Consider the following 21,980-nt stretch of genomic DNA (forward strand, 5'->3'; position numbering starts at 1 on the left):
GCAGCCACTGTGCTCATCAAATGCAGCCACTGTGCCCATCAAACGCAGCCACTGTGCCCATCAAACGCAGCCACTGTGCCCATCAAATGCAGCCACTGTGCTTATCAATTGCCGCCACTGTGCTCATCAAACACAGCCACTGTGCCATCAAATGCAGCCACTGTGCCCCATGAAATGCAACCACGGTGTCCATCAATTGCTGCCACTGTGCCCATCAAACGCAGCCACTGTGCCCATCAATTGCCGCCACTGTGCCATCAAATGCAGCCACTGTGCCCCATGAAATGCAACCACTGTGCCCATCAATTGCTGCCACTGTGCCCATCAAACGCAGCCACTGTGCCCATCAATTGCCGCCACTGTGCTCATCAAACACAGCCACTGTGCCATCAAATGCAGCCACTGTGCCCCATGAAATGCAACCACTGTGTCCATCAATTGCTGCCACTGTGCCCATCAAACGCAGCCACAGTGCCATCAAATGCAGCCACTGTGCCCATCAATTGCCACCACTGTGTCATCAAATGCAACTACTGTATTCCATAAAATGCAGCCACTGTGCCCATCAATTGCCCATTAATTAATTGTGCAGCCACTGTGCCATCAATTGGCACCACTGTGCCCACCAGTTGCTCCCACTGTGCCCATCAATTTCTGACGCCTTGCTCATCAATTGCTCCCACTGTGCCCCATCAAACTCAGCCACTGTGCCATACCAAATGCTGCCAGTGTGCCCCCCGCCGGCCCGCCGGCTGCACTTACCTGTCTCATGGAACAGCTCCTCAGTGTCTTCTTCCATTCTCTCCACCCGTCCTCTGCTATGATGTGATGCCTGGCGTCCAATCACAGCACCTGTCCTTTCAGGCAATCAGGTGACGCAATCAGGTGGTTTAGTGTTAGGAAAGCGAATATTTATTTGCTTTTCTTACACAGCTGAGTGACCTGCGAGGGCCCAACATGGCTCTCGCAGGTCACCTTTTTTGACACCCATTAGAGCCTATGGCTCTAATCAGGTGCTTCAAAACCACCCCCCGCCACTGTAATTCAGGCGCCCGGCAACACTGAAAAGGGAGCTGGTGCCTGAATAGGGTGTGGCAGCGGCAGCCATGGATAGATTCATGCAAACACCTTAAACACTGTACTGTCAAATGTTCTCTTAAAGTGGAGTTCCACCCAAAAACTGAACTTCTACTTTTCGGTCCTCCCGCCCCCTCCGGTGTCACATTTGGCACCTTTCAGGGGGGAGCAGATACCTGTCTAATCCAGGTATTTGCTCCCACATCCGGCGAAAGATCGCCGCAGAATCCACATCGATCTACGCCATGTCTGGTCCCTCCTCCGTCCCCCCACGCTGTGTTCTGGGAGACACACAGGTCCCGGAAGACAGCAGGGACCACTCAGAATGAGCAGCGCGACTCACTCATGCGCAGTAGGGAACCAGGCTGTGAAGCTGCAAGGCTTCACTTACTGATTCCCTTACTGAAGATGCCGATGCCTGCACCCGGAGCCGAGGGACAGATCGGCTTCGGGTGAGGACATCGGGGGCACCCTGGACAGGTAAATGTCCTTATTTTAGAAGTCATCAGCTGCAGTATTTGTAGCTGCTGACTTAAAAAAAAATTTTTTGGTGGAACTCCACTTTAAACAACATCACCCCATCTAGAAGCAAAGCCCAAATATAGTTACTTATAACAAAGAGGATAATGTCCAAACATTGGCAACGCGCTGCCACGTTGACTCAGGAGACTGGAGAGGAACCCTGTTGGCCATTACTTCCTCTCCCTCTGCATTGCCTCTGCGGTTGAGCGCCACCTGCAGTGGAGACAGCAGACCTGCCTACAAGCTGACTAGGAGGGCGATACACTTGGTATATGCAGTACAGTGTACTGAGATATGCAGGCACCTGTACATTGGAAAGAGGTGGCAACCTCCCAAAGACACAGATGGTCCAACATAGGAGGGCAAATTCTACTGGTCAGGACTGAGTAGTTTTCCTACACCTTAAAGTGGAGGGCCACCCTAAAAAAACAAAACAAAAAAACAGCATTAATATTCTTAAAAAAAGAAAAAAAAATTGAAAATTATTTTTTTCTACCTTACCAGAAACCCCTGTTGCTAGGCAGTCTTCCTAATCTGCCTCTTCCTACTCCACGGTGATCTTCGGTCTTCTATCCTCCTCGCTTTGTCTTATGGGTAACGGGGCGCCGCTGTGTTCTGGGAACTGTGTGTTTCCTAGCACGTCCCATTCACAAATCGCCGCTAAAGGATCAAGCCCTTTTCGGCACTGCATCGCTTTAACTGACAATTGCGCGGTCGTGCGACGTGGCTCCGAAACAAAATTGGCGTTATTTTTCCCACAAATAGAGCTTTCTTTTGGTGGTATTTGATCACCCCTGCGGTTTTTATTTTTTGCAAAATAAACAAAAAAAGAGCGACAATTTTGAAAAAAACGCATTATTTTTTACATTTTGCTATAATAAATATCCCCCAAAAACATATAAAAAAACATTTATTTTCCTCAATTTAGGCCGATATGTATTCTTCTACATATTTTTGGTAAAAATAAAAAATCGCAATAAGCGTTTATTGATTGGTTTGCGCAAAAGTTATAGCGTCTACAAAATAGGGGATAGTTTTATGGCATTTTTATTAATAATTTTTTTTTTTTACTAGTAATGGCGGCGATCAGCGATTTTTATTGTGACTGCGACATTATGGTGGACACGGACAATTTTCACACATTTTTGGGACCATTGGCATTAATACCGCAATCAGTGCAATTAAAAATGCACTGATTACTGTAAAAATTTCACGGGCAGTGAAGGGGTTAACCACTAGGGGGCAGTGCAGTGGTTAAGTGTGTGTGTCTTTTTTTTAACTCTAGGGGGCGTGGCTTGGCATCTGACATCACTGATCGTCTTTCCCTATAACAGGGAACAGATGATCGGTGACAGCCACAGTAGGAAGCATTGGGAGAGGTTTGGTTACACAGACCTCTCCTCGTTCTTCAGCTCTGTGACCCGATCGCGGGACACCGGCGGCGATCGGGTTCGCGGGTCCTGCGGCCACGGTCACGGAGCTCAGGACCGGCTCGCGAGCGCGCTGCTGGTGGTGCGCTCGCGACCCACGGCTGGGCACTTAAAGAGCAACGTACCGGTATGTGATTGTGCCCAGCCGTGCCATTCTGCCGACGTATATCGGCGTGAGGCGGTCCTTAAGCGGTTAAGGAAAACAGAGATTATTTTCAGGACAGTGAGGTGCACAATTTGGCCAGAGAAGACAAGTGGTTCACAAGAATGCCTCATACACACGATAGGATTTTTCAACAACAAAATCCATGTTTTTTTTCCCTGACGGATGTTGGCTCAAACTTGTCTTGCATACACACGGTCACACAAAGTTGGTCGGAAATTCCGAACGTCAAGAACGCGGTGACGTACAACACATATGACGAGCCAAGAAAAATGAAGTTCAATAGCCATTGCGGCTCTTCTGCTTGATTCTGAGCATGCGTGGAACTTTATGCGTCGGAATTTTGTACACACAATCGGAATTTACGACAACGGATTTTGTTGTCGGAAAATTTGAGATCCAGATCTCAAATTTTGTGTGTAGGAAAATTCCGATGGAAAATGTCCGATGGAGCCTACACACGGTCAGGCATGTCTGACAAGCTCCCATCGAACGTTTTCAGACGGAAAATCCGACCGCGTGCAGGCATGGACTGCCCATCGGGACTACCGGGAGTTTCCTGGTGGGCCGAATGGCTCAGTGGGCCAGTCAGGTGCAGTCCTGGAGCCACTCCTCTCTGACAGTAGGTGATCGCGATTTCACTCCTGTCAGGAGCAGCAGCTCCATCACTTGCTGGAGAGAGCATTAAGCGTTATGCTCACTCCAGCCTGCAGGGGGAGATAGACAGCCGACAGACTTTCCTTCCTCTCTCCCCTATCACATGACTGGAGAGAAGAACGAAAACCTGCTGTCACGTCCGGGAGATGAGGCCGAGATGCTGAGAGGGCTCCCCTTGCGGCCGAGTGCAGCACAACCCTGAAGGTGATACAGGGATGCAATGCCCACAGTAGCACAGGTTGCCAGGTAGCAGCAGCAGAGGACAAGGGCCTGGTGAATAGAAGTCCGGGGGCAACCGTGCTAGGAAGTTCAGTAGAGAGGTCAAACCAAGCTGAGGTTCAAACACGGGAGGTCAGTCCTCGGAGATTTAGATGAGACCGGAAGCAGGAGTCTGAGCCAAGCCGAGATCGGGTGCAGGAAGCAGACAAGGAACGTCGGGTACAAGCCAAGGGTCGAAGCCAGGAGAACAACAGGAACAGGTTAAACAAGCCGGGTCGGTACACAGGAGGTCAAGTCAACAAGGATCACAGGCACAGGTACACAGGAGAGCTGACGATAATCCAGCGATGCGGCTCTGTCAGGTGAACGTTTAAATAGACGAGATGACCGGGTCACGTCGTGGGCGCGTCGGAGCGATCGTACGGCTACGTAGAGTACTCGTAACATCCCTGCGCATGCCTGCCCGGTTAGGCGTAGCGTCGGTCGTTCGTTTAGAAACTACTATGCGTTTACGTGGGCGCCGACGCGCGCTAACACGAACGTGCCTCGCGAGATTGCGACTTTTTCCCTGACAGTGCCCCCCCCCAAGGGGCAGCCTCCGGATGCCCAACCGAGCCCATTTTTCAGGGTACCGGCTGCGGAAACTGTGTATAAGTTTAGGAGCATGTACGTGATTAGCAGGCTCCCAAGAGTTCTCCTCAGCAGAATACCCCCTCCACTTGATCAAAAACTGAACAGTCCTACCTCTCCGGCGGCAGTCAAGGATAGATTCAACTTCGTACTCAGTTTCTTCACCAACTTGAACTGGAGGCGGGGGCACTTCTTCTCTTCCTGAAAAAGGGCTGAAGGTAACACGTTTAAGCAGAGAAACATGGAATACAGGGTGGATTTTAAAAGATTCAGGTAAAACGAGCTCAAATGCTACAGGATTGATCTCCCGTTTAATCTCAAAAGGACCCAGAAATTTAGGTCCCAATTTCCGGGATGGACATGGCAGCTTAAGATTTATCGCTGAGAGCCACACCTTGTCCCCTGTCTTGAAGGCGGGATTAACCCTTTTCCCCTTGTCGTACTGTCTCTTGTACTGTTCCTGAGCCTTCTTCATGGTGTCTCGGAGCATTTGGTAGTTTGCCTGAATAAGGTTTACCCTATCTTGAACTGCCGGGACAGAGGATTCAGGAATGACATTAGGCAGAAATGAGGGATGGAATCCGTAATTCGCCCAGAAAGGCGATTGATTGGTAGAAGCGTGTACTGAGTTGTTGTAGGCAAATTCTGCACAAGGTAACAAGGAAGCCCAATTATCCTGGGAAAAGGAACAGAAGCATCGTAGATATTGCTCTAATGTCTGGTTGGTCCTCTCAGTTTGACCGTTGCTCTGTGGGTGATAGGCTGAGGACAGGCATATTCCAATCGAGAGCAGTTTACAAAGTTCCTTCCAAAACTTAGAGGTGAATTGTACCCCTCTATCTGATACGATGCTATCAGGTACCCCGTGTAATCGAACAATTTCCTTTATAAAGGTCTTCGCTGTATCCAAGGCAGAGGGAGTTCCTTTCAATGGCACAAAGTGCGCCATCTTGGACAGGCGGTCTACCACTACCAAGATAGTCGTAAACCCTTCAGAGGGAGGTAACTCTACGATGAAATCCATGGAAATTTCTTTCCATGGTTTCTCCGGGACTGGCAGTGGTCTTAACAGACCCCAGGGTCTGGCGTTGCATCCCTTGTTACGTTGACAGGTGGTACAGGAGTTAACGTAGTCTTTACAATCCGTCTTTAGGGTAGGCCACCATAGGGACCGCTGTACAAGGTCAATTGTTTTTCGAACTCCAAAGTGGCCTGCTAGTTGGTGGTCGTGGAAAGTTTTTAATACCAGTAACCTGGCTTGCCGGGGAACAAAGATCTTGTCTCGATGCCATAAAAGCCCTCCTTGGCTTCTTAGAGAAGAAACTTCAGACTCCGTACACTGGCTAGAGGCCTGCTCTATTGAAGACCTCAGATCCGGTTGTATTAGTAGAAAATTTTGGGGAGACAAGATTGTACTGGGTGGAGCATCCTCCGGAGTATCAGGAAACATCCGGGACAAAGCGTCTGCTTTGCCATTCTTAGATCCTGGGCGATAGGTTAGGTGAAAATTAAACCTTGAAAAGAATAAAGCCCATCGGGCCTGTCGGGGTCTCAGGCGTTTGGCCGTACGGAGGTATTCTAGGTTCTTATGATCCGTGAAAATGAGGACGGGGTGAGCAGCACCTTCCAAGAGATATCTCCATTCTTCTAAAGCGGTTTTAATCGCCAGAAGTTCCCGGTCCCCCACATCGTAGTTCCTCTCTGGGGAACTCATCTTCCGAGAGAAAAAGGCTACGGGGTGAAGTAAAGCCTTGGAACCCTGACGCTGAGATAGAATCGCCCCTGTGGCCACCTCCGAGGCGTCCACTTCTAGCACGTAGGGCAAGGCGGGGTCTGGATGCTGCAGGATTGGTGCGGTAGTGAAGAGGGTCTTGAGCTGGTCAAAGGCGGACTGCGCTGCTGGGGACCAATGGAATTTGGTGTGTAGACGAGTAGTTTGAGTGATGGGTGCCACAATAGTGGAGAAGTTCCTTATGAATCTTCGGTAGAAGTTGGCAAACCCAATGAATCTCTGAACCCCCTTCTTGTCGGAGGGAGCGGGCCAGTCCAGGATAGATTTCACCTTTTGGGGATCCATGGCAATTCCACCTGTGGTAATAATAAGTCCCAGAAATTGAATAGATTCTTTCTCGAAATCGCACTTCTCGGCCTTGACATATAACCCATGCGTTCTAAGGATGTATAGTACCTTTTTAACATGCACTCTGTGAAGTTCCAGAGAGGTTGAGAAGATAAGGATGTCATCAAGATAAGCGACCACAAAGTGGTCTAGATGTTCCCGGAGGATATCATTGATGAAATGCTGGAATGTTGCTGGAGCATTACATAATCCGAATGGCATGACTAGGTACTCGAAATGCCCGAATCTCGTTCTGAACGCCGTCTTCCACTCGTCCCCCTCCCGGATACGGACAAGGTTGTAAGCCCCACGTAGGTCAAGCTTGGTGAAAATACGTGAGGTGTGGAATCTTTGGAAGAGTTCAGGGATGAGCGGGAGTGGATAACGGTTCTTTAGGGTGATATTGTTCAATTCCCTATAGTCCACACACGGTCTTAAGGTCTTGTCTTTTTTTTCCACGAAAAAGATGCCTGCACCGGCGGGGGATGAAGAGGGACGAATGAATCCCTTGGCCAAGTTCTCATCAATGTATTGTCTCAGGGCCTCAAGTTCAGTTTCTGAAAGGGGAAATATCCGGCCAAATGGAATGGGGGCCCCCGGAAGTAACTCGATGGGGCAATCGTAGGGACGGTGTGGCGGTAGAATATCGGCTTTGTTCTTGTCGAAGACATCTTTGAATTCCTGGTACGCTGCTGGAATGTCAGGATGTGGACTGGGTACGGGTTGGATGGTCAGACAACGGGACAAGTCACCTGATTCGGGATCCAGGCAATGTTGTTGGCAATAGGCAGACGTGAAGGACACCTCCTTCTTGATCCAATCAATCCTGGGGTTGTGTGCCTGCAGCCAGGGGGTCCCCAGGATAACGGGAAACATTGGAGAACTCAGGACATCGAACTTTAGGAATTCCCGATGACCTGAATCAGTGATCGTTAGGATGGGTATGGTTTCTTTGGTAACATGGCCAGAGCTAGGTAAGGAGCCATCGGCCAGGTGCACGGTCAATCTCTGCTTCTTGAGGTTGAGTGGAAGGGCCAGACTTTTAGCCAGGGCTAGATCCAGAAAACAGCTACAGGCGCCAGAGTCAAGTATTGCCTGTAGCGGGACCCTCTTGCCTGCTACCATCAAAGTGACCGGAAGGGTGACGTGGGTGGAGGCCAACCTTGTCACCTGTAGGTGAAATGGGGTACAGAGGACAGGTCTACTTGGTCTTGTAGGGCAATTGTCTATAAAATGTCCTGATTCCCCACAATAGAAACAAAGGCGTGCCTGTCGGCGATGCAGTCTTTCTTCAGAGGTTAAGGCGGGACGGGGCATGTTATACGGGACAGCAGTCATTGCTGGGTGAACCGAAGGTGGAGCCTGGGAAGAACAGGGAATCCGAGCACGTTCGGACTGACGTTCCCGAAGACGCCTGTCTAGCTGGATGGTGAGTTGGATAAGATCCTCGAGGGTAGAGGGAACCTCTAATCTGGCTAGCTCGTCTTTAAGAGCTTCGGACAACCCCATCCGATATTGATATCTGAGTGCTGCTTCATTCCAACCGGAGTCAGTACTCCATATGCGGAATTCTGCTGTATAGTCCTCTGCGGGTCGCTCGCCCTGGCGAAGGGCGTACAAGTTTGCCTCAGCTGTTGCCGTCCGAAAAGGATCGTCGTATAGGCGTGCCATGGCTTCGAAGAACAGATCCAGAGTTTCTACCGAAGGGCTGCGGTGTTCCAGCAGGCCATGGGCCCATGTCTGGGGATCGTCTCTTAACAGTGAAATGGTGAACCCCACCTTGGTTACTTCAGAGGAAAAGGTCTGAGGTTGCAGGGTGAAGTATAGGAAACATGAGTTTCTGAAGGATCGGAATTTCTTTCGGTCTCCGTAAAAACGCTCTGGGGCTGGAACTCGTGGTTCTGGAGCGGTTGAGACTACTAGAGCAGGTACTTGACCAGGAGAGGTGGGCAATTCAAGACAGTGCTGTAGACGTTCCTTCAGCCAAAGATAACTTTCCTGGAGTTCCTGAATAGCTGGCGTAAGAGCCATAACTTCTTGTAGAATGGCTTCTTCTGGGGAGTTGCCTCTGTCGGCCTCTGACATGGCTGGATTATACTGTCACGTCCGGGAGATGAGGCCGAGATGCTGAGAGGGCTCCCCTTGCGGCCGAGTGCAGCACAACCCTGAAGGTGATACAGGGATGCAATGCCCACAGTAGCACAGGTTGCCAGGTAGCAGCAGCAGAGGACAAGGGCCTGGTGAATAGAAGTCCGGGGGCAACCGTGCTAGGAAGTTCAGTAGAGAGGTCAAACCAAGCTGAGGTTCAAACACGGGAGGTCAGTCCTCGGAGATTTAGATGAGACCGGAAGCAGGAGTCTGAGCCAAGCCGAGATCGGGTGCAGGAAGCAGACAAGGAACGTCGGGTACAAGCCAAGGGTCGAAGCCAGGAGAACAACAGGAACAGGTTAAACAAGCCGGGTCGGTACACAGGAGGTCAAGTCAACAAGGATCACAGGCACAGGTACACAGGAGAGCTGACGATAATCCAGCGATGCGGCTCTGTCAGGTGAACGTTTAAATAGACGAGATGACCGGGTCACGTCGTGGGCGCGTCGGAGCGATCGTACGGCTACGTAGAGTACTCGTAACATCCCTGCGCATGCCCGCCCGGTTAGGCGTAGCGTCGGTCGTTCGTTTAGAAACTACTATGCGTTTACGTGGGCGCCGACGCGCGCTAACACGAACGTGCCTCGCGAGATTGCGACTTTTTCCCTGACACCTGCCTTCAAAACTGTGAATACATGTGGGAAGGGGGACACTCTGATGTGAAGGGGGCTGCTGGTGCGGACTCTGATGTGAAAGGGGGCTGCTGGTGGGGACTCCCTGATGTGGAAGGGGGCTGCTGGTGGGGACTCCCTGATGTGGAAGGGGGCTGCTGGTGGGGACTCCCTGATGTGGAAGGGGGCTGCTGGTGGGGACTCCCTGATGTGGAAGGGGGCTGCTGGTGGGGACTCCCTAATGTGGAAGGGGGCTGCTGGTGGGGACTCCCTGATGTGAAGGGGGCTGCTGGTCGGGACCCCGATGTGAAGGGGGCTGCTGGTGGGGACCCTGATGTGAAGGGGCTACTGATGGGGACCCCGATGGGAAGGGGGCTTCTGATGGGGACCCCGATGTGAAGGGGGCTTCTGATGGGGACCCCAATGTGAAGGGGGCTTCTGATGGGGACCCCGATGTGAAGGGGGCTTCTGATGGGGACCCCGATGTGAAGGGGGCTTTTGATGGGGACCCTGATGTGAAGGGGGCTTCTGATGGGGACCCCGATGTGAAGGGGGCTTCTGATGGGGACTCTGATGTGAAGGGGGCTTCTGATGGGGACTTTGATGTGAAGGGGGCTTCTGATGGGGACTCCGATGTGAAGGGGGCTTCTGATGGGGACTCCGATGTGAAGGGGGCTTCTGATGGGGACTCCGATGTGAAGGGGGCTTCTGATGGGGACTCTGATGTGAAGGGGGCTTCTGATGGGGACTCTGATGTGAAGGGGGCTTCTGATGGGGACTCCGATGTGAAGGGGGCTTCTGATGGGGACTCCGATGTGAAGGGGGCTTCTGATGGGGACTCCGATGTGAAGGGGGCTGCTGGTGGGGACTCTCAAAGTTAAAGTGGGCCGGTCATGATGAAGTCCAGGGCCAAATTTTTGTCCCAGTCCAGCCCTGACTGTGTGTACGGGGCAGAAGAGTGAAAGAGGCCATCTACATCAAACTGGAATAACTATCATTGACCAGGGGTGAGGGCCTTCAACATGATGGGGTTGATTTATTAAAGGCAAATAGGCTGTTCACTTTGCAAGGCAGTTTTGTTCCAGAGTTTATTGAATGAGGTAAAGTTCTGCTGACTTCCATCATCCAATTATATGCAAACAAAAAAGCTGTTTTTCCTTGCAAGTAATTGAGTATTCTTCGCAAAGTGAAATGTCATCACATTCACTGAGCTCTGGTGAATAGTCTCCTGCAAGGTGCAACTTCCTTTCAAAGTGAACAGCCTATTTGCCTTCAGTAAATAAACCCTAAGGCATTAGATACAAATAAAATTGCAGCAATTTACTATGGCAGAATGTAAATTTGAAGTACAGTATATACTATTGCCTCATGCGAACCGCCCCACGTACATTTACTGCGACAGGGCGGCCGCTCTATGCAGAATCACATACTGTTACGCGAGTCTGCACTTCTGGGGCGCACATGTGCGGTGCCGGTGACCCGCTCCCGCTGTGATTGGACACAGCGGGAGCCAATCAGCGAGTCAGATCTTTAGAGGCACAAGCAGAGCGGCGATCTGCCTATGTAAACAAGGCAGATCGCCATTCTGTGACAAGGGAAGGCTGTGATCCTGTGTTTCTGCTAAACTGGAACACGGATCTCTGCCTTCCTATAGTAACCCTTTGATCGCCCTTGATGTTAACCCCTTCCCTGCCAGTGTCATCAGTACAGTGACAGTGCATATTTTTTTTTAGCACTGATTACTGTTTTAGTGTCACTGGTCCCCAAAATGTGTCAAAAGTGTCTGTTAAGTGTCCAATTTGTCCGCTGAAAAAAAAGTCGCTGATCGCCGACCATTACTGGTAAAAATAAAAAATAAAATAAAAAAAGAAATCCAAAAATATATCCCATAGTTTGTAGATGCTATAAATTTTGTGCAAACCAATCAATATACACTTATTGGTCTAACAAATATGTAGCAGAATACATAGTGGCCGAAATTGATGAAGAAATTTGATGTTTTACATTTTTTTTATTGCATATGTTCTTACATAATTACATAGTAGGTGAGGTTGAAAAAAGACACAAGTCCATCAAGTCCAACCTATGTGTGTGATTATAGTATTACATTGTATATCCCTCTATGTTGCGGTTGTTCAGGTGTAGCAGAAAGTAAAAAATGTTTTTTTTATTATTGCATTTTAGTGTAAATATGAGATGTGAGGTCTTTTTGACCCCCCAGATCTCATATTTAAGAGGTCCTGTCATGCTTTTTTTTTCTATTACAAGGGATGTTTACATTTCTTGTAATAGGAATAAAAGTGACACCATTTTTTTTTTAAAAGAACATTGGAAAAATAAAAAATAAAAGGTAAAATAAATAAAAAAATTGTAAACGCACCCCGTCCCGCCCCAGCTCGCATGCAGAAGTCGAAGTCCGTATGTAGCGCCCGCATATGAAAATGGTGTTCAAACCACACATTTGAGGTATCGCCGCGAATGGTAGAGCGAGAGCAATAAATCCAGCAAAAGACTTCTTCTGTAACTCATGCAACCTGTAAAAATATTTAAACATCACATATGGAGATTTTTAAGGGTAAAAGTTTGTCGCAATTCCACGAGCGGGCGCAACTTTTGAAGTGTGATATGTTGGGTATCAATTTACTCGCCGTTATCTTTCATATTGTAAAAAAAAAAAAATTGGGCTAACTTTGCTCTTGTTTTATTTTTTAATTAAAAAAATATTTATTTTTTCCCAAAAAAAAGTGAGCTTGTAAGACCGCTGCGTAAATACGGTGTGACAGAAAGTATTGCGACGACCTACGATTTATTCTCTAGGGCAGTGATGGCGAACCTTGGCACTCCAGATGTTTTGGAACTACATTTCCCATGATGCTCATGCACTCTTCAGTGTAGTTGAGCATCATGGGAAATGTAGTTCCAAAACATCTGGGGTGCCAAGGTTCGCCATCACTGCTCTAGGGTGTTAGGGGGAAAAAAAATGTATAATCTTCGGGGGTTCTAAGTAATGTTCTAGAAAAAAAAAAAAAATGTTTTTAAGTTGCAAGCAACAAATCTCAAAAAGAGGCCCGGTCATTAAAGTGGGGTGCCCCTTAAAAAAAAAAATTAAAAGTCAGCAGCTACAAATACTGCAGCCACTTACCTGTCCCAGGGTCCAGCGATGCGGGGGAACGAAGCTCCGCTCGTCCCCCCCCTCTGCTCGGCAGCGCCCCGGCATTCTTACTGTGGGCACCCGGCTGTGCCTTCACAGCCGGGCACCCACTGCGCACGTGTGAGCGGCGCCGCGCGCGTGATACGCCGTGCAATCATCTGGGACCTGTCACGTGTCCCAGATGACTGACTGCGCCAAGGGGAAGTGATGTTGGGTGCCCGGGCACTGAAGAAGGCAGACTATGAGGGACCCCCTAGCAACAGGCATTTAGAGGTGGGTTAAAAAAAAATCCAATTTTATTATTTTTATTTTTTTATTTTACTCATATATTTTTTTTTGGAGGGGGAAACACCACTTTAAAGCGGGAGTACTGCAGCTGCTGACTTTTAAAATGCCACTTACTCGCCCAGAGCGCCTGCGATGTCGGCACCCGAAGCTTATCTCTTGATCGTCTCTCGGGTGCTGCGACACCGCCATCTTGGGTATGGGAATCAGGAAGTGGAGCCTTTCGGCTTCATTTCCCGGTCCCCTTCTGCGCATGCGCGAGTCACGCTGCGCAATAAAGATGGTCCCAGCTGTCTCTGGGATCCGTGCGTTTCCCAACAGGCAGCAGGGGACCTTCGGAAAGGGGCGTAGATTCTGCGGAAAGGGGCGAACCTTCTGCAGAATCTACGCCGGAAGTGGGTGCAGATACCTGTACTGTACAGGTACCTGCACCCCCCTCCCCACTGAAAGGTGCCAATTGTGGCGCCGGAGGGGGGGAGGATTCCAATGAGCGGAAGGTCCACTTTAGGGTGGACCTCCGCTTTAAGTGGGTAAAGTAACGCAGTACCGTATCTCAAAAAATGACCTGGTCATGAAGGGGGTAAACCTTCCCGGAGCTGAAGTGAATAGGCAAACTTCAGTGGGTTAGAACCAGAAGAAAGTATCCTGCAGATGTTGCGTCCATGGAACTAAAATCCTAAGCAGAGATAGTAAGAGATGTTAGGACTTTTTAGGTCTAATACAGAATGTCAATTTTGTCTTGGGGAGCCAACCCAACCTATGCGGGTACAGGGATTTATAGGATGTCTACACACATACTCAGATGTGGTGATTCTTCTTGTAAAGTGTTTACCGATTTGGTGGCTTCCCTTGCAAAGTGAACAGTGGACTTACCTTTAGTAAATCAGTCTGTATCTGCTGTCCAAATAATGCTGTCTTGAAATCTCTACCCTGACGTTTTCACAACTCACACCTTCAGCCACGTAGATAGAAGGGTTACCATTGATGAAGCCTACCTGGCACCAAGGCTGGGGTTTTGTAATTAGAACTGGGGCGATCCCCAGTTTCACATTTCCCCTCCTGTCTTTAGACCAGGCATTCTCAAACCAAGGTTCCTCCAGAGCAGTGATTCTCAACCAGGGTTTCGTGGAACCCTAGGGTTCCTCCAGAGGTTGCTAGGGGTTCCTTCAGAATTGGGCCATTTCTGCCCTTTTAGATAAGTTCCTACTGACACCATTGATCTTTTTAGCTATATGTAAGGAGGTATTTCTTCCCAATGACCACAAGTGTGAGGACCATTCTTCCCACTGACCATCACACTAATGTATCATGAGTTGTAGATTTCTCATTTTCTAATTGTTAGCAGGGGTTCCCTGAGACTGGAGAACTATTTCAATGGTTCCTCTGTGTTGAAAAGGTTGAGAAAGGCTGCTCCAGAGGATGCTAGGAGTTTCTTGAGCTGTGGCTGATTGACCTCCCATTTGATGGTGCCTGCATAGTCCCACGGATAATACGACTTGAAAAAGCCAGTGGCATGACACCAATGAGCTTTTTACCTGTCGGTAAGGGTGGCATTTTGTGCACAACTATAAGCCCTTGTACACATGGTCGGAGAATCTGTCGGAATGAGTCTTATCAGACCGTGTGTGTGGTATGCATCGGACTGATTCCGTCCGAATCTCCGTCCGACCCAATTTTCCAACATGTTGGAAATATTTCCCGACCAACTGGGCCGGACGGACCTAATCTGATCATGTGTAGAGCATTTTCATCGGACCAAGTGCCACGCATGCTCAGATCAAATTCCTACATCAAAGCTATTGGCTACTAGCCTGAACGTAGTCCCATCGTAACGAAATTACGTCATCGCGTTCTGAAAGATCGGATTTTTCGCCAACTTGGCCCGACCGTGTGTATGCAACAGTTTCGGACACAATCCGTCGGACTAAATCCGACTGGCAAAATCCGACGGATTTGGTTGGCAAAATCTCCGACCGTGTGTACGTGGGCTAAGGGCTCGGTTACACTTGCTTCAACTTTAATGCACATTAACGTGCCTATCCCATCAACAACATGCTTTTTTGATGTGTTTTTGATGCTTCTCTGTGATTTTTGGTGATTCTTCTGGTATGCATTTTTGAAGCTTTAATGAAGCTTGGCAAATGCGCTGCTTGTGTTGATTTTCTCTTTGTTTAAAAGGGGCTCGGTAGAACTCCAGGCCATTATTACCCCCATTCAGCAGATCCTCTGCTCAGTAATACCCTCAGCTCTGCTGATGCTTCACTCAGTAGTACTCCGAGCTCTGCTGATCCCTCAATCATTAGTAACCCTCAACTCTGCCGATCCCCTGGTTTTCTGATTCTCCTCTCTCTACGGTCTCTGATCACCTCCTGCTGTGTTGCTCCCATGCTACGCACCACATATGCTAGTTTCTCTTGCTCAGGTCCCCCCAGCTCTGCTGATCCTCTGCCTTTGGCAGGATCATTACTCCACTCTACCTTCTAGCTAGTTAAAAGGGATTCTTCTGCTATGTATTTTTTAAGCTTTAACGAAGCTTGGCAAATGCACTGTTTGTGTTGATTTTCTCTTTGTTTTAAAGGGGCCTGGTAGAACTCCAGCTCATTATTACCCCCATTTAGCAGATCCACAGCTCATTAGTACCCTCTTTTAGCAGATTCCTTGCTCAGTAGTACCCTCAGCTCTGCTGATGCTCCACTCAGTAGTACTATCAGCTTTGCTGATCCCCCACCCAATAGTAACCCCCCCCCAGCTCTGATGATCCCTCACTCAGTAGTAACTCCCAGCTCTGCTGATCCCCCCATTTATTAGTAACCCTCAGGTCTGCTGATCCCCCACTTAGTAGTAACCTCCAGCTCTGACGATCCTCTGGTTTTCTGATTCTCCTCTCTCTACGGTCTCTGATCACCTCCTGCTGTGTTGCTCCCATGCTGCACACCACATCTGCTAGTTTCTCTTGCTCAGGTCCCCCAGCTCTGCTGATCCTCTGCCTCTGGCAGGATCATTACTCCACTCTACCTCCTAGGTAGTTAAAGGGGATCGAGGTCAGGACAGGAGGATACAGAGAGAGTCTGGAGGACAACTGGGATTTGGAAGGATTGTCCCTTTTCTAAAAAAAAATATATATATTTATAACCACTCCAACCCCTGCCTGTATAAAACTATATGCCCCTTGGTTACCAGACCTGAGAATTTTTCAAAATTCTAGATCTTGTTAGAATGAGGACAGAGCAGGGGGGGGGGGGGAGTGGTGGGCTGGTCTGGTGGTGAATGGTATGGCAAAATTGTGCTAGCAGTGGGAGGGAATTGAGCCTAGGTACGGAGCACAGGAGTCAGGAGTATGTAATTCGATTTAGCAGGTATTTTATAAGTTATGTTAGTGTGTCAGGGCTGGGCTTAGCCCTTCCTTCTCTGAGCTGTCGGCTAATTTCCAGCTCCTATCTCTCCACAGTTACTCAGCTGTTGATGATATCCTGCTCGTTAGTCCTGCATACTTAAGTCATCCAGTCCAGAGGATCTCTGCCTTCACCTTGGTCAACATCACAGAAACTATCTCCTGCGATCCTGTTCACGACTTGCTTTGCGGACATCCCTTCTGGCTCTAGATCCTGCTTGCTGTTCTACTACATTGATCCCTGACTTCTGGCTTGGCTGACTGTCCGTGCCGGTTACTGAACTTTGGCTATGTTTTGACTACGTTTGTTCTTTTTACTTTTATTATTAAAGAAGTGTGATTTAACTGTACTTCTGTCACGGTCTGACTTCATGGTTTCTGACATAGTGTCTGCTAATAATGATTTAAGTACATCATTTTTATATTATACATTATATTTATATTTTATATTACCAGGTAATAGAGGCCCTGCCCAGAATATATACACATGAACCAGAAGTGACAGCTGACAATGTCTTTCCGATTCGCTGTGCATCCTGGGATATCTCAGACCTGCAATACCTCCAAAACAAAGCAAAGCTAACTTTGAATAAAAGCCTCCCTAAAGCTGCAGGTGTTTATTATTAGTTAGTTATTATTTTAGATTTTCAAATTTACGAATTTATGAATTGTGATCATAACAAATGACCCAAAAAAACAAAAAAAAAACAAAAACGAATGAAACAAAAACAAACAAATTTTATGGCAGTACGCATGACTAGTTGTCATGGACTTCTATGGAGGCTTTGGAGATGCTTTGAAGCACCAGGAAAGCAACATGGGGTATAATTTTTTCAACAAAGAAAATAAAATGCAACAGTGTCAACAGGACTGTAAGCTAACCATTTTATTTAGTGACAGGGGCTTTGATTAGCATTCAAAGTGCTTTAAAGTGAATGTAAAGGTTCGCTGTAAAAAATAATAATAATAATAATATCAAACATGTTATACTTACCTGCTCTGTGGTTTTGCACAGAGCAGCCCAGATACTCTTCTTCTTCTGTGGTGCACTTCCGATGCTCCTGGCTCCTCACCTTCATTGGGTACCCCCATGGAAAGCCGCTTTTCATGAGGGCACCTGTGCAGGCTCGCTCCCGAGTCCTGCTGCTGCATCTATTGACACAGACAGTGGGACTCAGCACCGCCCCTCACTCCTTTGTCACTGGATTTGATTGAGAGCAGTGGGAGTCAATGGCTCCCACTGCTATCGATCGCTCCAAGGAGGACCCGAGACAGTGGCTGTAGCCGCTGGGCTCATGCACATCGCTGGATTGGTTTGGGCTCAGTTAAGAAAAAGGGGGAGCTCTGGGGAGAGCTGCAGCAAAGAAGGTTTTTCACTTTATTGCATAGAACGTATTAAGGTGGAAAACCCTAATACCCCCCTTTACCCCCTTTAATGACCAGGCTATTTTTTGCAAAACAGCACTGCGTTGCCTTAACTGACAATTTCACTATTGTGCGACACTGTACCCAAATAAAATTTATGTCCTTTTTTCCCCACAAATAGAGCTTTCTTTTGGTGGTATTTCATCACCTCTGCGTTTTTTGTTTTTTTTTTGCACTATAAACAAAAAATCTGACAATTTGGAAAAAAAAATATTTTTTTTTACTTTCTGCTATGAAACACATCCAATAAAAAATGTAAAAAAATTAAATTTCTTCATAAATTTAGGCCAATATGTATTCTGCTACATATTTTTAGTAAAAAATAAAAAAAATCACAATAAGTGTATATTGATTGGTTTGTGCAAAAGTTATAGCGTCTACAAACTATGGGATATTTTCATGGAATTATTTTTTTCTTTGCTAGTAATGGTGGTGATCAGCGACTATTAATGAGGCTGCGACATCGCGGGAGACACATTTTCGGACACTAAATTACACTTTTGCCACTTTTTTGGGGACCAGTGACACTAATACTGTGATCAGTGCAAAAAAATATGCACTGTCGCTGTACTAATGACATTGGCAGGGAAGAGGTTAACATCAGGGGCGATCAAAGAGTTAAATGTGTTCCTAAAGTGCTTGCTAACGATGTTGGGGAGGTGCTTTAACTGTGGGAAAACAGAGATATATGTTCCTGCTTAGCAGAAACACAAGAGTTCTGTCTTCCTTGTTACAGAACAGGGATCTGCCTTGTTTACATAGGCAGACTCCCGTTCTGCCTCTCTCAGCAACGACCGGCGGGCCCCGAGAGAGGCCAATCACATCGGGAGTGGGTCGCTGGCAGCGCGTGCCTCAGGCCCGGAAGTGCAGAATCACGTACCTGTACGTGATTCTGCACACAGGAGCAGACGCCCCGCAGTAAACGTACGTGGGGCGGTCGGCAAGGGGTTAAGTAAGCGTGTCCAAGGCTGCATTTTGAAGCAATTGTAAATGAGCCGGGTTTTATTCTTCCCACTGAATACCAATGTATAATGCCCTGTACACACGGCTGGAAATTCCGATGGAAAAAAAGGTCAGATCGGATCATATTGTCGGAAAATCCGATCGTGTGTCGGACTTTTTTCGTTGGAAAAAAAATTTGAAAGCAGGATCTAAAATTTTCCGGCAAAAAAATCCGATCAGACTTTTTTCCGATCATTTGTATAGAATTCCGACGGACAAAGTGCCATGCATGCTCAGATCAAAATACAAGACCAAAGCTATTGGCTACTAGCCTCTACGTAGTCCCATCGTACGCAACGAACGTTCGGATTTTCCGACAACTTTGTCAGATCGTGTGTATGCAACACCAGTTTCGGACAAAATCCATCGGAAGAAAATCAGACGGATTTTGTGGTCGGAATGTCCGATCGTGTGTACAAGGCATAAGACATTTTCCTATTACCCTCAGGTGAATTGTGGTAAGTAGGAGTTTCCTGAGACCTGTGCGTTTTTTTTTAGGGGTTCCTTCGGGTTGAGAAGGTTGACGAAGGCTACCTTAGCCCTTGTACACACGGTCGGAGAATCAGTCGGAATGTGTCCTATCGGACCGTGTTGTCGGATAATCCGACTGTGTGTGGTATGCATCGGACTGATTCCCTCGGAATATCCGTCGGACCCAATTTTCCAACTTGTTGGAAATATTTTCCGACTAACTGGTTCGATCGGACATACTCCGATCATGTGTAGAGAATTCCGATCGGACCAAGTGCCACGCATGCTCAGATCAAATTCCTACATCAAAGCTATTGGCTACTAGCCTGAACATGGTCCCGTCCTAACGAAATTACATCATCACGTTCTGAATGATCGGATTTTTCGTCAACTTAGTCCGACCGTGTGTATGCAACAGTTTCGGACAAGATCCGACTGACAAAATCCGTCAGACAAAATCCAACGGATTTGGTTGGCAGAATGTCCGACCGTGTGTACAGGGGCTAAGACAATAATGTCTACCTTTCTATGGTAATTGAATCAAGGTGTTGGTGCCATCAGTTTGAATACAAATGACGGGGTATTTTCCTTATACTCCATAGAACTCAAGAGGTGGTTTGGATAAGCTGGAAAAGTCTTCAACATTACAGAACAATTCCAAGTCACATCTAGGAGTGCTGCTCCTAAATGTTCTCTCCATTTCTGATTAAAATCACAGAAGTTTATACAGTAAAATTTGTTTAAATGCCAGGTGACTAATCAGAAAGGGAAAGGTAAGAACAGGGTCAGAATAATCTGTACATTACGTATTTGGCCATGTTGGACCTGTAACCTTTTATTTAATTGCTTTAAAGAATGATAGTTTCTCCAAGCCCAGCACTGTCACTTTTGCAGAACAGCTCAGTCTGCATGTAAATGTGAAGACATACACGAATAAAGACGCATGACTAAGGCACCTCAGATGTAACCCTCACCATTGTAAGACTAATGCCCCGTACACACGATCGGATTTTCCGACAGCAAATGTTGGATGTGAGCTTGTTGGCGGAAATTCTGACCGTGTGTATGCTCCATCGAACATTTGTTGTCAGACTTTTCTGACAAATGTTGGCTAGCAGGTTCTGAAATTTTCCGCCAACAAATTTTAGTTGACGGACTTTCCGATTGTGTGTTCGCAAGTCCGTCGCACAAAAGTCCATGCACGCTCGGAATCGAGTACGAGCCGGAAGCGATCGGTTTTGTAAAACTAGCGTTTGTTATGGAGGTGTCGCGTACGTCTTGTACGGCACTACGTTCGTAATTGTTGGCCGACATTTGTGTGACCGTGTGTATGCAAGACAAGTTGGAGCCAACACCTTTTGAACACAAATCCATGGTTTTGTTGTTGGAAAGTCTGATTGTGTGTACGAGGCATAACTGTTAACCAACCCCAACCCTTTTACTCAAATTAAACTGTAAAAAATGCATGACACAACTGTTGGAGTACAATAATTACTACAATAAGCAAAAAATAAGTTTGCCGATCTTTGGAGGCACCAAGTATCAATAATCCACTTTGTATCTGCTTAACATCTTACATGGTCCCCAGCCTCACCACACCGGCTCGGGGACTACCTCAACATACATCAGATACCTCACAATTTTAGCTTACCAGTTAAACCACTGTTAACTGGCATACCACCGGGGATTCCATACCTTAGAGGGGTCCCTAATATGATCAACATCACAGCTTTTTAAAATGCTTCCAAAGACCCCAACCACCAGGTCATTAAGAACACATGAAGAAGAACTGATTCAATACAGCAGGGGCAGGAAATGTCCCCCACGAGTCTTCACCGGATGCGGGGAACTGACCCAAACTGCTAAGATTGCCTCTAGAGCCTAGTTCCCCCCGGTTGCCTCTCCTCCAGGCTGACCCTAATGAAGAACTTTTGTCCCCGGGAGACCTTAGTAAACCCCTCTCTACTCTGTATGGAGCACTCCTGGGCACCGACTCCCCCAAGGCAGAAGGATTGTGGGATGTGTTGCACAGGGACATACCTACGTTGGATAGGGAGGCTTGGAAGGACTGCTGCGTTAAACATGGCCCTAAACTGGTCATTTCTTCCATTGATAAGCTCATCCAGGTGAAACGCCTACATAGAATTTATTACACACCCCAGAAACTCCATCATATTTTTTCAGACAGAGATCCCATCTGCTCCAGATGTAAAACTCCTGTGGGTAAACTTTTTTCACATGTTCTTGGAATGCCCAATAATATTGTCCTATTGGTCAGCGGTGTTCAACAAAATTAGTCTGAGGTTGCAACTGTCCAGGGGCGGACTGACAACTCAAGGGGCCCCCGGGCAATAGGAGATTATGGGGCCCCCAGGCAATCAGACATTATGGGGCCACACAATATACACAAACACACACAGTATACAATCACACAGTATATACACAGACATGTGTCTATTGGCTGAGAAGGTACTGGAGAGGTGGGGCAGCTATAATCTCGGGATTTTTAGACCAAAAGGATGTCGGTAAGGGACATTTCAGAGACAGATGTAAAAAAAACACAGATTTTTTACATACTTTCCCTGGTTTTACTGAGGCTGTCAACCCTGATGGGGCCCCCTAGTGGCACGGGGCCCTCGGGCAGTGCTTAAGTGGCCCAATGGTCAGTCCGCCCCTGCA

This window comes from Lithobates pipiens, unplaced genomic scaffold, assembly GCF_037356315.1.
Source record: "Lithobates pipiens isolate NorthernLeopardFrog02 unplaced genomic scaffold, aLitPip1_a1.2 Scaffold_8, whole genome shotgun sequence".
In the NCBI taxonomy this organism is placed as follows: Eukaryota; Metazoa; Chordata; class Amphibia; order Anura; family Ranidae; genus Lithobates; species Lithobates pipiens.